Source organism: Poromitra crassiceps (assembly GCF_964638095.1).
Source record: "Poromitra crassiceps genome assembly, chromosome: 3".
Taxonomy (NCBI): Eukaryota; Metazoa; Chordata; class Actinopteri; order Beryciformes; family Melamphaidae; genus Poromitra; species Poromitra crassiceps.
The window spans coordinates 13,024,132-13,038,117 of record NC_139625.1 but is presented as its reverse complement, the minus strand read 5'-3'; the positions used below and the strand labels follow the sequence as shown (position 1 = coordinate 13,038,117).

The 13,986-nt window shown below is 46.9% G+C and overlaps 1 pseudogene across 1 annotated transcript; it reads right to left on the bottom strand.

Annotated features, from left to right (window-relative positions):
* Positions 1-7,252: 7,252 nt before the first annotated feature.
* On the bottom strand, positions 7,253-9,592 carry LOC310772901 (85/88 kDa calcium-independent phospholipase A2 pseudogene; annotated as a pseudogene). Its single transcript has one exon. The product of its transcript is annotated as a 85/88 kDa calcium-independent phospholipase A2 pseudogene (transcript).
* Between the last annotated feature and the right edge of the window lie 4,394 nt (positions 9,593-13,986).

The window sequence follows — 13,986 nt, the reverse complement described above, 5'->3', positions numbered from 1 at the left end:
TAGTGAGTGTCTCAATATTTCAAATTATTTGTCTCATCCATTTTCTAATTCAAAGAGCCGGTGCCCCTTTGGAATTCCCACCTCTCATCTCCCATGCCTACACACCCTTTCTTTCTTTCTTTCTTTTTTTCTTTCTTTCTTTCTTTCTTTCTTTCTTTCTTTCTTTCTTTCTTTCTTTCTTTCTTTTTTTCTTCTTTTTTGCCATTAAGTCTACAGCTGCCTTGTGTTGCTCGCCTGCCGCATTTGAGCAAAAACGAGCTAAAATGAGGGAGCTAAAAATCAGCGGCGACATCACAACAAACCCCAAAGCGCTGAAACAGAGATTAATGGTGGCCTGACCGCAGCGGAGCCCGAAATCAAGATGGAAACACGCGGACAAGAAAAGGCGAAGAGATCCGGAGCGTCCCGTCCGCGAACGTATAGCGAAACTGGCCATTTGCGGATCTCTCCTCTTATGAAGTGGGGAGATAGTGTATCCGCTGTCACCTGTGGGAGATTAGACGAATACTGCCATGTGATTAATTATGTAAACATCGTTATCGGCGCAAGAGCGCTTACAGAACGCTATACGGCCGGACGCATTTGGATTCTGTCGGCATAGGCTTGTTTACCCTTGCCGGCGGAGGGGGAGCGTCCAGCAGCAAGGTTGTTCAAGGTTGCGGCAGGTCCCTCTCTCTATGGGCTGTGTGATAGGGAGAGCTGCAGGCGGCCTCATTGCTATTCCACACTTACCAAAGTTGTAATAGAGAACTGAAATAGAAAAGCTCTCCGCCGCCTTATAAGCTTGTCAGTTTGTAATGAGAACGAACGATTATCAGTCTCGCCCCGCTGCTGCCCAGATGCTCCACTGAGACAGAAGCAACGACACTGACTGCGGCGTCGAAGGCGCCTGCCTATAACCCTGCGCATCACGCAGCAGACGGAGGCTATTTGACGTTTAGGTCGGAACGCTCGCTCAGCGATCTGAGCGAGGAGGAGGGCACGCGGCCGCCACGTGACGCCGAGGCAGATAATGGCCGCCTGTCATCGCGGCGAGCTTTGGCTCTCACACACACGCTGCCACTCACACGCGGTGACACATACAGTCTGTCAGCCGTCAGGGGGACAGACACACACACAGCGGTCCACTTCTGAGGAGAGTAACCGCACCACTGCGCAGTGGTCATTATAACAGCCATCTAGACAGATTAAAGGCATGTCTGGCCAAACACTTCACATGCTGTTATTGACTGTTTCTGGCAGCGGATCTCAACCGCTACATTGTGTTTCGAAGGTTAGGCGCAATATGTTTCCACATAACTGTCAAGCGTCGTTTTTTTTTAAATGTAGTGAGAAATAAAATGTTCATGGCCAGTATATCTCATGGCCACAAGATACTAATGCGTGGGAACGAGATAAGTAAATCGTGGCCATGACTTACTAATGCGTGGTCACAGGATAATTAAGGCGTGGGAACGAGATATTAATTATCTCGTGGCCACGCATTAGTAAGTCACATGCGATGTGGCAAAGAAGAAATTAATCTGGCCAAACTATGAATAGGAAAATATAGATACAACAATACAAATGGGGATTAATAATAATATAATATGAAAAGGTCAGCAGCTAATAGCTTACCTTATATAGCATATTAGCTATAAGCTAATATGGCTACAGATGTTACTCATTTCGTGTGGCCACCTTACTGCTGCGTTTCCAAGGTACTGTCACAGCGGTAGAAATGGGCGGCTGGCTTTTGTTATTTAAATGTTGTGTTCTTTACAAAAGATCTCCCCCACTGCTGCCACGGCATTAAGGCAGTACAGCCTGCTGCAGCGAAGTAGCCAAACTAAATGAATAACAACTGTATAGGCTAACTATAATAACGATCCAACTTAATATGACCATTTTTTCAGCAAGAGCACTGAGCTTCATAATATTATATTCATAAAACCTAACCTTTTTATCAAATCTTGCATTTCCATTAAGCTTTCCTGATTCAACACATCATTTGCATAAAAACCTTTGAATGGAAAAACAGCTAATGTGTCTGTGCACTTTCATTATAAAAGACAAAATACATAATCAATTTTGATGGGGGGGGGGGGGTGGAATTCGCTGGAGTTGATTGGCCAGTTTTCAAAAACAGGTGATACTCTAAAAAAAAATAAAAAAAAATAGGCCTACAACATTATAAGCAAATGGCTGACCCACGACCCAGTAATATCCAACGGTTTGCTTTACTTTTATGCCAGCGATAATAACTGTCAGTGTGGGTGACCCCATTTGTCAAGTGGACATCTCATTTTCAAACGAAGCTCTGCATACACACACACACACACACACACACACACACACACACACACACACACCTGTGTGGGGAGAGCATGACAGTAAGCCAGGCAGAGAGAGGGGAGGATGACACAGAGGCACAGAGCTGAAGGCAGAGCATCATGTGTGTCTGGAGCGAGGGGGGTGATGTGTGGGGGGGGGGACCGGGGGTATATTGCCCCGTACCAAAGCAATTCACGCTCAATGTGTTGTGAACAAAAGACGGCCGCGGATCATTGCTCAGAGATAGTGCAGCCGACGGATGGCAGTAATGGGGTCCTGGGTTGTATATGTTGTTTAACATGGGCTCAGCCTGGACTCCCCTCTCAGCAAATACGGGGACCCTCCTCCTCCTCCTCAGGCATGGGTGTCAGGTGGAGGAACATACCCAAGGGCACATTATCTAAACCCACCAGACACATATTCACCTTTTTGAAATTGTCTGCCCTGACCCTGCGCTACCAAGATTCCATCATGTCGGACCATTCAAATGCCATCGCCTCCGAAGGGGCCGCCACACTCACGCGCACACACACAAGCGTGCACGCACGCACGCACGCACACACACACACACACACACACACACACACACACACACACACACACACCCACCAATATCTCCCCATACACTTTTAGACTTGCTATGCAGCTGCCCAAATGAAGCTGAAAATGCTCATAGACGCAGTGAAATACAGCTAGAAGGACAATGCGTTCATTCTAAAGTAATGGCCCCAGGGAGTGATGTGCAGTGAAGAACAAGCAGGGATGGAGCTGAGGAAGAGGTGTTCAACCGATATGGATTTTTGAAGGCTGATACCACTATTTTATGGAACGAAGCTGCTGTTTGCCGATAATTCAACCATTTTATGACAGAAATTACAAACATAGAGGGTTCCCATGCGTCCTGGAAAACCTGGAGAACAGTTGACACATGGAAAATGAGAGAAATAGTCAAATGTCCTGGGAAATCTTGTGTTGTCCTGGAAAAAAAATTTTTTTGGGGGGGGGGGGATTTTGCATACTGTGCGCGCTCATTTCTAGGGTGATGGGGTGTGACCAAACTCGTGCCAACTCATGCACTTTGTGCGCCTGCATGTGTCCCTTCTGCGGTCTTCCTCGGGCGGCAGGACTAACCCGTGACCTGGTCCAGGTCTTCCTTCCGCTTGGGGTCTGGAAGGGGCTCGAGCTGGTCCATGTTTGTTGTCGCAGGTTCAGGCTTGATTGGCTGGGCCGTGAGCAAGAGTCGTCCAATTTATAACCTCAACAGGGGAGGATTTATGACATCACTGATGACATCACAATGTAGTCAGAATGTTAGGGTTTTGTTTGTTGGACTCAAGGGCAGAGACAGACAGAGACAGAATATCAAGTTGTAACACAGTTTGTTTATTTTTTTTTCCAACATTGTATTTATTGTTTTTCATTTATCACATTTATACAAATTACAATACAAACATCCCATACATATCCCACCTCCCTCCCCTCCCCCCAATAGCACAACAGAAAGATAAACAAACATACAAAACAAAAACAAAAACACACCGACATACAGTTTGTTTATTTAAATGTTATTGGTTGAGTCCGGATGGACGAGATACCCAGGTTGCAGGATGGTAGGCTAGAGTCCAGGTAGGTGAACAAGCAGGCATACAGAAGTCCGGGCTGGCAGAGAGCAAGCAGGCTGAAGTCCAGGCGGGCAGAGAGCAGGTAGGCTGAAGTCCAGGCGAGCAGAGAGCAGGTAGGCTGAAGTCCAGGCAGATGGCGAGCAGGCAGACAGACAGGGGAGGATTGGCGCAGGTAGTCCGATTTAGGGCAGCAGACGTTCCTCTCCATGCAGGTGAGAAGATAATCTGACAGTGTCTTGACGTCTGGGCTGGGTATATGAAGCCTGCTGATTGGTGATGCTTGGCAGCTGCGATAGCTGGAGATCAGCTCCACACACCTGGCTCCCATCCTGTAATCACAACAGAAAGGAGGGGGCGAGAGAGACTAGGAGGCAGAGGTTGAGGGCATGACACAGAAGCCCAAAGTGCAGAACAAAACGCTATAGGAATAGCTTTGTACCAGCAGCCATTATTCAGAGGAACAAATTGTAGAGTGTATTGTTTCTCATTGTTTGATGCTTGTGGCTCTGTTTCTTTTCAGATGTTTCTTTCTTTTATGATGATTGTCTGAACTAATGGTAAGAGGATGGCAGGGGTATCCTCCTGGTCTTTCTCCTGCAACTCTTTTGCATTACATAGCGCAAAAGGTGGCACTTCTAGGGTCCCAATGTCACTTTTACTTTTTTACTTTTACATTTTATGTGGCGTTTGTAACTATGGCACTTGTCACTTTTATGTTTTTATTTATGTCAGGCCTATTATCTGTGTCTTTTTAAAATGATGTGACTCTCCCCGCAACCTACGGGTACAAATAAAGTAACCTTGATCTTGACCTTGAGTCTATAACATCACTGATGGTGTCACAATGTCTCAGGCAGCATCAGTGTCTGTCATAAAATACACAATTGCTCAAGTGACATCATTGATGGGGCGTCCGGGTAGTGTAGCGGGTATTCCCCCCTGCCTACCAACACGAGGGTCGCAGGTTTCGCGCCACCGTGTTACCGCCGGCTTGGTTGGGCGTCCATACTTGCACGATTGGCTGTGTCTGCAGGTGGAAAGCCCGATTGAGGGTGTGTGTGTTGATCGCTGCACTAGCGCCTCCTCTGGTCGGTCGGGGCGTCTGCATATCTTGGAACATGATTTGCCACTAAATCCACTTCCACAGACTTCAGTATATTTGATTTGATTTGATTTACTTTATTGTCCACCTTAGTGGAAATTTGTCTTTGGCTTTCTCTTCACAGCACATACAGTATGTTACGTATTGTGCACAATCAGCACACCATAAAACATAGAGAACATAGAACATACATCATACATGGTGGAAGTTAGCAGATAGCAGCAGCTTGTCATGGATAAACAAATACAAATTACAAAATACCTACCTATCTAAAATGCCTACCTACCTATCTAAATACCTAGAAATACCTACCTACCTAAAATATAAAAAAACCTATACATAACACAGCACGCCATACAAAACAGATTCATTTATTTATTCAGTGCTAGTATGGCGGAGGGGATAAAGGAGTTCTTATAGATATTCCGGCTGGCCCTTGGGACCCTAAACCGACGGCCGGATGGGAGCAGCTCGAACGCCAGGTTCAGTGGGTGCGAGGCATCACCACTGATCTTTCTAGCCTTCCTATTTACAGCCCTGTCAAAAATATTGCAGAGCTGTTTTTGTGGTTTACCAATAATCTTAGTTGCTATTTTAACAATTCTAGAGTTTGTTTTTACTTTTTACATTTAGGTTGCCGTACCAGGCAGTCATATTATAAGACGAGACGGTTTCAACCAGGCTCATGTATGCTGTTTGGAGAATATGTTGGCTAACACCAAAGCTTCTCAGCTTTCTGATTAAGAACAATCGCTGATTGGCTGTCTTATATACTGTATAGTCTGTGTTTATACGTGGTTGTTATGTCCTGACTTCTTGCTCCCCGCCATGCTCTTTCAATGGGGGGTAAGGCTTTGGCAACTGAGACGCTGGGCCTGCTGAAGGGCAGTAACATACCTCTCACTGTCACACTGTGCATAACCACATCACAATTCTTTGCTTGATGGAAAGTGGAAGCACAGCAGCGGAAGCTTTGCCCTGAAACCTCTGCACTTGCTTAAGGAGTGAGGTCTGTGGTGGATAGGCGGTATTGGGAGTAACTAGTTACTACTTAACTACTTTTTGCAGTAACTAGAAATCTAATCTGATGCCAGTTTAACTTGCTTGTCATCCAGAGAGGTCTGACGATCACAGTGCCCTCCCACACAGCGTAGCCCCCCTCCCTCCGTTGCGAGCGGAGACTGTAGGTTACAGACATTATTAGGCTATTGATATGCAAATTAGCACGATGTAATCTGATGGTTTCTAGCAACCTTTTGAGCAGCCAATAGCTACTTGCCTTGGCAACACTGACAGCAAGGGCCAAACGTTTCTGGTGAACAATTTATAGAAAACTGTGGGGGGGGGACTTTGGATTCATTTTACTCTGTACTGTGAAGTGATTTAAAATGTAACAAAGTACATTATCTGAAAACAAAATGTACTTAAGTAAGTTGAGTAAAATTACTCAAAATCGAAAATACGAGTAGACAGAAAAGCTACGCAATTGCAGTCATTTGAGTACTTGTAATTAGTTCGACCTCAGGTCATTACGAGCTTTGGCCTCGTATACAAACTCCATATATACTGTGTATACAAAATGGTGGGAGGGCTACTTTGTAATCTTTTTTATACTTTGATCCTATAGACAGTTTTTCTGGAGGTGGAAAGGTAGTTTGTCCACGATAAGTCCTACACCTCTCGCTGTGTCCAAGTACAACAGACCAGGTAGGTAATCATCGCGCTTGGCAGTCTCAACTCAAGAAGTACATCTCTGAGCTCACATAGTCTTCTGTGGTCCCTGCTAGAAAGAATTTGACGAGAAGATCGACTTCTTCGTTTGTGGTGAGGCCTAGTCCCAAGAAGGTTGATTTCCACCTTGGATATAGTTTTCGGGGCGGTCATCAAACCTGTTCAACTCTCCGGTCACAAGATGACTCCTATAGCGAGGAAGTTGGCTAGCTCTGTGGTTGTACGTTGCTCCTCATAGGGGGTAGAACTGTATTGCCGCGTGTTTACTCTGGGACTGCATGCATTGTGTTGTGTGTACATTTCAGTCTAAACGGAGATCCTCACATTTCTCACATCCTCACAAGGAGTTTACAGAAGAGACCACAACAACATAGAAATCACAGTCTTGCAGCAAAGCGCACCGATCTCTGTCTCAGTCCAATCACTCAAGTCGTCTTCTCCCCTCGGACTCTCCTTTGTTCTCCATTCATCTTCTCCTCTGCTTTCAGTTGTCCAGCAGCTGCTTGGCCAGGGACTGGATGCTCTCTCTCTTCTCGTACAGGTACATCTGGGTTTCCCACAGCATGTCCATCAGCACCGCCTCACTCACCTCATCCAGCATCACCTCCTGAGACAGCTGGGGGCTTAGTCTGTGGTAAACGGTGTCAGTCATCTCACACCAGGCTCTGGCCCTGTCCACCACACAGCCATTTGAGTCTGTACAACAGTCTGCCAGCATCTTGCCCAGCTTCTTGGCTGCTACAAAGCTCTTGGCCAGCTCCAGAGGGTTGGAGGGCCGGAAGACATCCACCGAGCTCACCACCACCTGAGGAGGCTTACCTGTACCAAGAGAAACCACTACACTCAGCTTCTGGATCTCCTCACCACGCCCCTCTGCTTTTAAAGCCTTGTTGTACTGATGGATTTCTGTCATGGCATCTAGTGTCGGGTTATTGGCCAGCAGTCCTCCGTCCAGGAAGCACCCCATTGGTCGGAAGTAGGTGGGGGCGGCGCCGCTGGAGCGGGCGGCTCTCCACACAAGTTGTTCTTGTGGGATGGTGAGGGGCTTGAAGGTGGCGGTGGTGGCGTACGGGGGCTCTCGGTGGACGGAGGGAGGGTTGTAGTTCCTGAACATGTGCAGCTCCCCTGGGTATCTGTCTGCCAGAACACTGGTCACCATCACCCTGGGGTATCGGACATCCATCATCTTGGTGTTCTCTCCAAACTCTTTCTTCAGGAAGTCTTCCAGCGCTGCCGACTCATAGGGTCGCGAACCCCTGAACACCTGCTCCTTCATCCTGAAGTACAGACAGCGCAGATACTCCATGGACTTTCCATGGATAATAGCGAGGGCAACGATGCCCCCAGTGCTGGTGCCAGACACCCAGTCGAAGAGCTCTCTGGTGGGCCGGCTGGCTTCTCTCTCCAGGGCGATGAGCAGCTGGATCAACACCAGGCCTTTTAAACCTCCACCATCCAGACATAGCAGTCTGTCCTTCTTTCTCCCTGTTTTGAGGTCATCCACTTCAGATGTACTTCTACTCATGGCGGTGACAGCAGCCGCCACGTGCATGATGTCCTCACAGCCTGTGGTTGGAGGTGTGGCCTTCGTGGAGCTGGGGGGAGGACTGCTGGTGGAGGGGGGGAAACACCGCCGGACCCCTACAATACAGAGCATGTCCAACAGTATCTTTCTATTAGGACCTTTGCTGGTGCGTGCAGCGATGAGTCCTGGAGTCTCTCCCAGGTCGTTGTGGAGCTCCACGTCAGCCCCAAACACGATCAGAGCCTTGATCAGCTCCATGCGGTCCATCTTCATAGCCAGGTGCAGGGCAGTGTTCCCGTCCTGGTCCTTTACGTTGGCGTCTGCTCCGTGGGTCAGCAGCACCATGGCGGCCTCGAAGCGGCCCTTCCTCGTCAGAATGTGGAGGGCGCTCTCCCCCGTCTTACTGAGGAAGTTCACGTCACAGCCATGCTCCAGCAGCATGCAGCACATCTCCGCGGTTTTGGACCAGTGGAGAGGAGTCCCTCCATAGACAGAGTCCTCAGCCTGGACCTGACCTGGGTCTACCGTGAGGATAGCCTTGGCACAGCCCTTCTCGCTGTACTTCATGGCAGTGTGGATAGGGTAGCCACTGGTGCCGATGACATCACACCTGCCACCGCCCCCCAGCAGGGCATTGACAGCCTCCACCCGGCCCAGACGGCAGGCGACGTGGAGCGGCGTCTCCCCGCTGCTGTTGAGCTCGTTCACCCCCGCACACGACCCAGAGCACAGGACGATGGCGGCAGAGCCCTGCTGGGCGGTGCAGTCCTTGACATGGGTGCGAGCCCGGCTGGCCTCCAGCAGCTGCTTCACGCACGCTGCGTCGCCTCGCTCGCACGCCAGGTGCAGCGGCGTCTGGCCCGCCGCATTCCGCACACGTATCTGACTCTGGACATAGTTGTGTTTCAGACACTCCCTCAGCCCAGTGCCCACGGCAATGTGGGCGGAGCTCCAGTCCGGGTGGCTGCGGAGGCAGTCCACGATTGGCTGCGTGGTCTCGGCCTTCAAGGGAAGCGTCTCGTAGAATGGGCGGAGCTTGAGGGCGTACTGTGGGAACCAGTTCATGGCGTCCTCCTCTGACGCCACCTGGAACAGCCTCAGAGCCACAGTAGGGGTCTCAGGACACATAAGCACACAGTCCCATGACTGGCAGGAGGGGTTTCTGTACAGGACCATGCGCCCCTCATCTCTCAGCCAGACGTTGCCCCTGTAGTCAGAAAGCGGGACGTCCCGGACTCGGTAGGGGTTGGAGAAGATGTTGGAAACGGAGGAGCCGAACAGCCGGCCCAGAAACTGCATTCGTACCTGGCCAGTGTCGGTAATCGTATTACTTTAAACAAGCCTGCTGACTGTGTTCCTCTGCTAGTATGTGGAACCCCCCACTTTGGTTTGACTGAGAATATCAGTTCCTTCTGAAAATTAATAAACCAATGGTATAGGATCAATGCTGAGGTCATGTACAGAATGCTATAATAACATCATGACCTCATCAGTGATGTCATATCATCAGTGATGTAAATCATCATGATTCATGACCTCGTCAGTGATGTCATAGCAGCGTGAGCTGTGATTGGTCTATGTAAAATGATGTCATAACAGCCTGAGCTGTGATTGGTCTACGCCAGTGGTTCTCAACTTGGGCTATGGGTACCACTGGTGGTACGCGGGGCTCATCATGGTCATTTCTCAAGTGGTACTTGGTGTAAAAACGTTGAGGACCACTGCTCCACGTGAAATATCGCTGTAGCGCTCCCCTGTTCTGTTCTCCCTCAATGTGCTCTCTACTTTGAGATTAACAGGCGTATAAACTCTTAGCCATACTATATCCTCCAAGGAATAGTTGATTGTTGTATTTGGCAAGCTTTTATATGGCAAATTGTGAAAATGAAACTACAAGCACAATATGACTCAGGCTTATAAGGTCATACACAGGTAAGATATGATAAACAGGTACATAATAACATCAGGTATTCAAGGAGAATTCCGTTTTTTTTACATCCCGGACCTTATTTCCAGCTTAAAATTATGTTTTACTCACCCAGATAACTTTCGTTTCATTCAGATCCCCACAGAAGATATTCAGCTCCAAGTAGAGTCCTGGAACAGGCTATAACGGGTGAAAACGGGGCATGCATAATGCACTCTGTAAACACCATAGTATATGTCACTCCGTTTATTATGGTTGTTATATAATATAGAGAACATGAATTAGCTATGTCAGCTTTCTGCTACATTATGTAGCAGAAAGCTGAGAAAACTGCCTTTTTGTGCAGCAAAGCGGGTGGGGCGTTCACCCCGCATGGAGAGCGCACCGGGGCGGGTCACACTCTCATCTTCTCCGTGAGAAGCTGGTGCTTCCTGGTCCTCGATGTGTGGAAGTCTGGAGCATATTTGACGGCTGAAATTTACACTATGTGAGGGTTTACAAAGCGGATGACTGATCTAAGTGACACAAGCTGCGATTGGTGTGCGTTCACCAGTTTATTGTGAAAGAAATCCTTCCATGTTGAGTGACTGTCACGAGTCCGTGTGACAACGCGTCCAGCCCGGGGGAAACAACTTGTACCACGCTTTGAGGCACCGGGCTGGATGTGTTTTGAGCTTCCTCCATGAAGGGAGATCGATGCTGAGAACACTGGTGGGGGGGGGGGGGGGGGAAACTCTGGCTTGCAGAGGACTAGACGAGTATGGTAATCACTTCAAAGGTGGCCAAGAGCGCCATCTATCGTATGGCCGTGAAAAGATCCATTGACGCAGATTTGCGTCAATGGCGGGGAATGCGTTAATAATGTAAAACTGACAGATGGTGCCATCTAAAGGAAGGTAAAGGGAGTGGATTATCGATGGATTGATAGGCTTCATGATGGCTAACTTCACTGACAAACAACTGGAAAAAAAACATCACTTCCTGCTAGGGGTGTCACAATATATCGTCCCACGAAATTTCGCGATAGTAAAACGTCACGATATGTATCGTTGAGATTAAATCTCATATCGCGATTTTTTTTTTTTTATATATATATATACCGTAAATTCCGGACTATAAGCCGCGGCTTTTTTCCCGTTTTTTGGCCTTTTTTGGCCCCTGCGGCTTATATAACGGTGCGTCTTATCTATGGATTTTTTCAGCAAACGGCCACTCGGGAACCTCCAAAATCTATGGATGTTGGTATGAGGCAGAACGAGAGCAAGACAGACATTACGAGAGCGAGACCCTGATTGGATGATGTTGCAAAAAATGTGTCTCGCGACCTGATTGGAGCACTGTGCCACTACGCTCTCTCAGCCACTACGGTAAAACACCCTCCCTCCTCCCTCGCTCCGGGGGGAAAAAGGCAGCGATTGAGCCTGAAAGACAGTCTGAATGAAATTGAATGTAACATTCCCAATTCTATGTATTACATTCTAAAAAACTAACAGCAACATTTTGGAAGGCTAAGCCACACAACTAGCTCGTTGTAATCTAACATCATGCTTCAAAAGATGGAGAACTGGCTGTGTTACGACGATGGCGGCGAGAAGAAGAAGGAAAGAAGGAAATCGAGTAGCAGCACGTAACCTTGGCATCAGGGTGTTGACACAGAGAGCAGACGGCCGAGGTGCCGTTCAGATCCGACTGAAGGCTCAAGTTTGCCAGTGGATCCTGACAGCGTGGAGGAGTGTCAAAACATCCACGATCAACAACGGGTTCCGAAAGGCTGAACCCTTACATATGGTAATTAAACATCAAAACACCCGCGGCTTATAGACCGGTGCGGCTTATATAAGAAAAAAATAGTCAACTTTGAAGGTGCGGCTTATAGACCGGTGCGCCTTATAGTCCGGAATTTACGGTATATATATATATATATATATTTTTTTTTTTCAAAAATAGACTAAGAAACGTCTTTGTTTGTTGAAGTTCAATGTGGGGAAAGTAGTTCAGTTGAACAAGTCTCTGAAGAGACACATGAGAAGTTATACAGGAGAGAAACCATTCAATTGAGTTTCTGGCAAAACTGTTTACTTGACAGGAAAAACTGAAGATGCATAAAAAATAGACTAAGAAAAGTCTTGTTGTTTGAGTTTGAAGAAAAACTGAAGATGCAGAATGAGAATTTATACTGCTGAGAAACCTTTTAGTTCAAAGTAAATCTAAGTGACGGTGTAACTCATTCTATTTCAAGATAAGCCTTATCTCCAATCTCATGTTTTTTCTAGTTGTTATTGTAATAACAATTTCCCACAACAGCATGTTTTGTATTTGTGCATTTCAAATAAAATACTACTTTTCCAGTCATATATTGTCATTATTCAAGTTTAAAAAAATATTGTTAAAATCGTATCGTTATCGTGAACCCAGTATCGTGATACGTATCGTATCGTGAACTGAGTGTATCGTGACACCCCTACTTCCTGCCTATGTTGCTCTTCTCTGGATCTGACTCATATTGCTGTTTGACTTCAGACGTATTTATTTAGACTGATTAGATTGATTTGTTTCTGCCTCTGAGAAAGTGGGGACTTAAACGCAAACATTCTCCAAAACTAGGCTACTGTATCTCTGAATCTGTATCTCCAAATCACCCACATTTAGGATATTCTACGTGATTAGTGATTAGATAACATTTGATAATGTAATAATGTAATAGGATTTCACTTCCATTCACTGAGCCTCCCCTGAAACTGTTTGGAGACCCCTGGGGAGGCCTGCCTCCCACTATGAAAACATCTGATGGAAGAGCTGATTTCATATAGCCATAGACTGCACACCTTTTAAATCAGACTTCCACAGAGAGGAACATATTAGTGTATGGTGCAATCTGTCATACCAGCTAGATCAACTGGAAATGTCCTCGAAAATGTAAAGAGTGGGAGCCTGATCCAGTTCCACAGTTTGATTCTTGCCAGGGTGGAAAAGCCTCTGAAACAGCATTTAGACCATCAAGCCACAGTAACTCTCCATTGAAAGTCAATGTCAATGCAATGTTGTGTTGAATCAGGCAGAAATGTAAAAAAGAAAAGAAAAGGAAAAAAAAAGTGATTTATTGTAAACCCTGAACTCTCTGCAGTCTATTCCACCACGAAGGTAAAAAATTAAAACAACTGCTCGACCGTAAAGATAAATTTAGACCAGGGGGGGGGGGGGGGTGTACGTTAGGACAGCACGGCCCAACAGATGGAGGAAGAGTAGCATTTGGATTTGGCACAAGTGGTAACACTTTACAAATGAGTTATTGGCCCTCTTTATATACTTTCTTTAAGCTTAAGCACTTGTCTTTTCTGTAGAAGAGGATGTGGGACACTACAAATCAAATAATAGTAGCCTAATGCTAGTGTACTTTGATTAAAAGACAGTTTTATATCTATTCAAATGCATATAAATGAAGGGCATCCAGGATCATTTGTCATTAGAGGTACCACGATGCACCATCACCACTGATTCACTCTTAGAGAAGACGGGACAGACTCTAGACACTCCATAATGAAAACCCCCTTTCATCTAAGTTGTTGAGTCTTCATGAGGTTAGGTCACATGAAAAATAGCGTTGACTCTGCCATTATTACCCGCACATTCTGTCCTTTTGATTTCTGCCTCGGACAAACTGGGCAATAATGGTTTCATTTTGTGCTGCGGGAGCGAGGATTGAAAATTGTGGCCTGCCATCTATTGATGCAATCACCTGAATGGCTCCATCCTTCAGCCGGCAGCC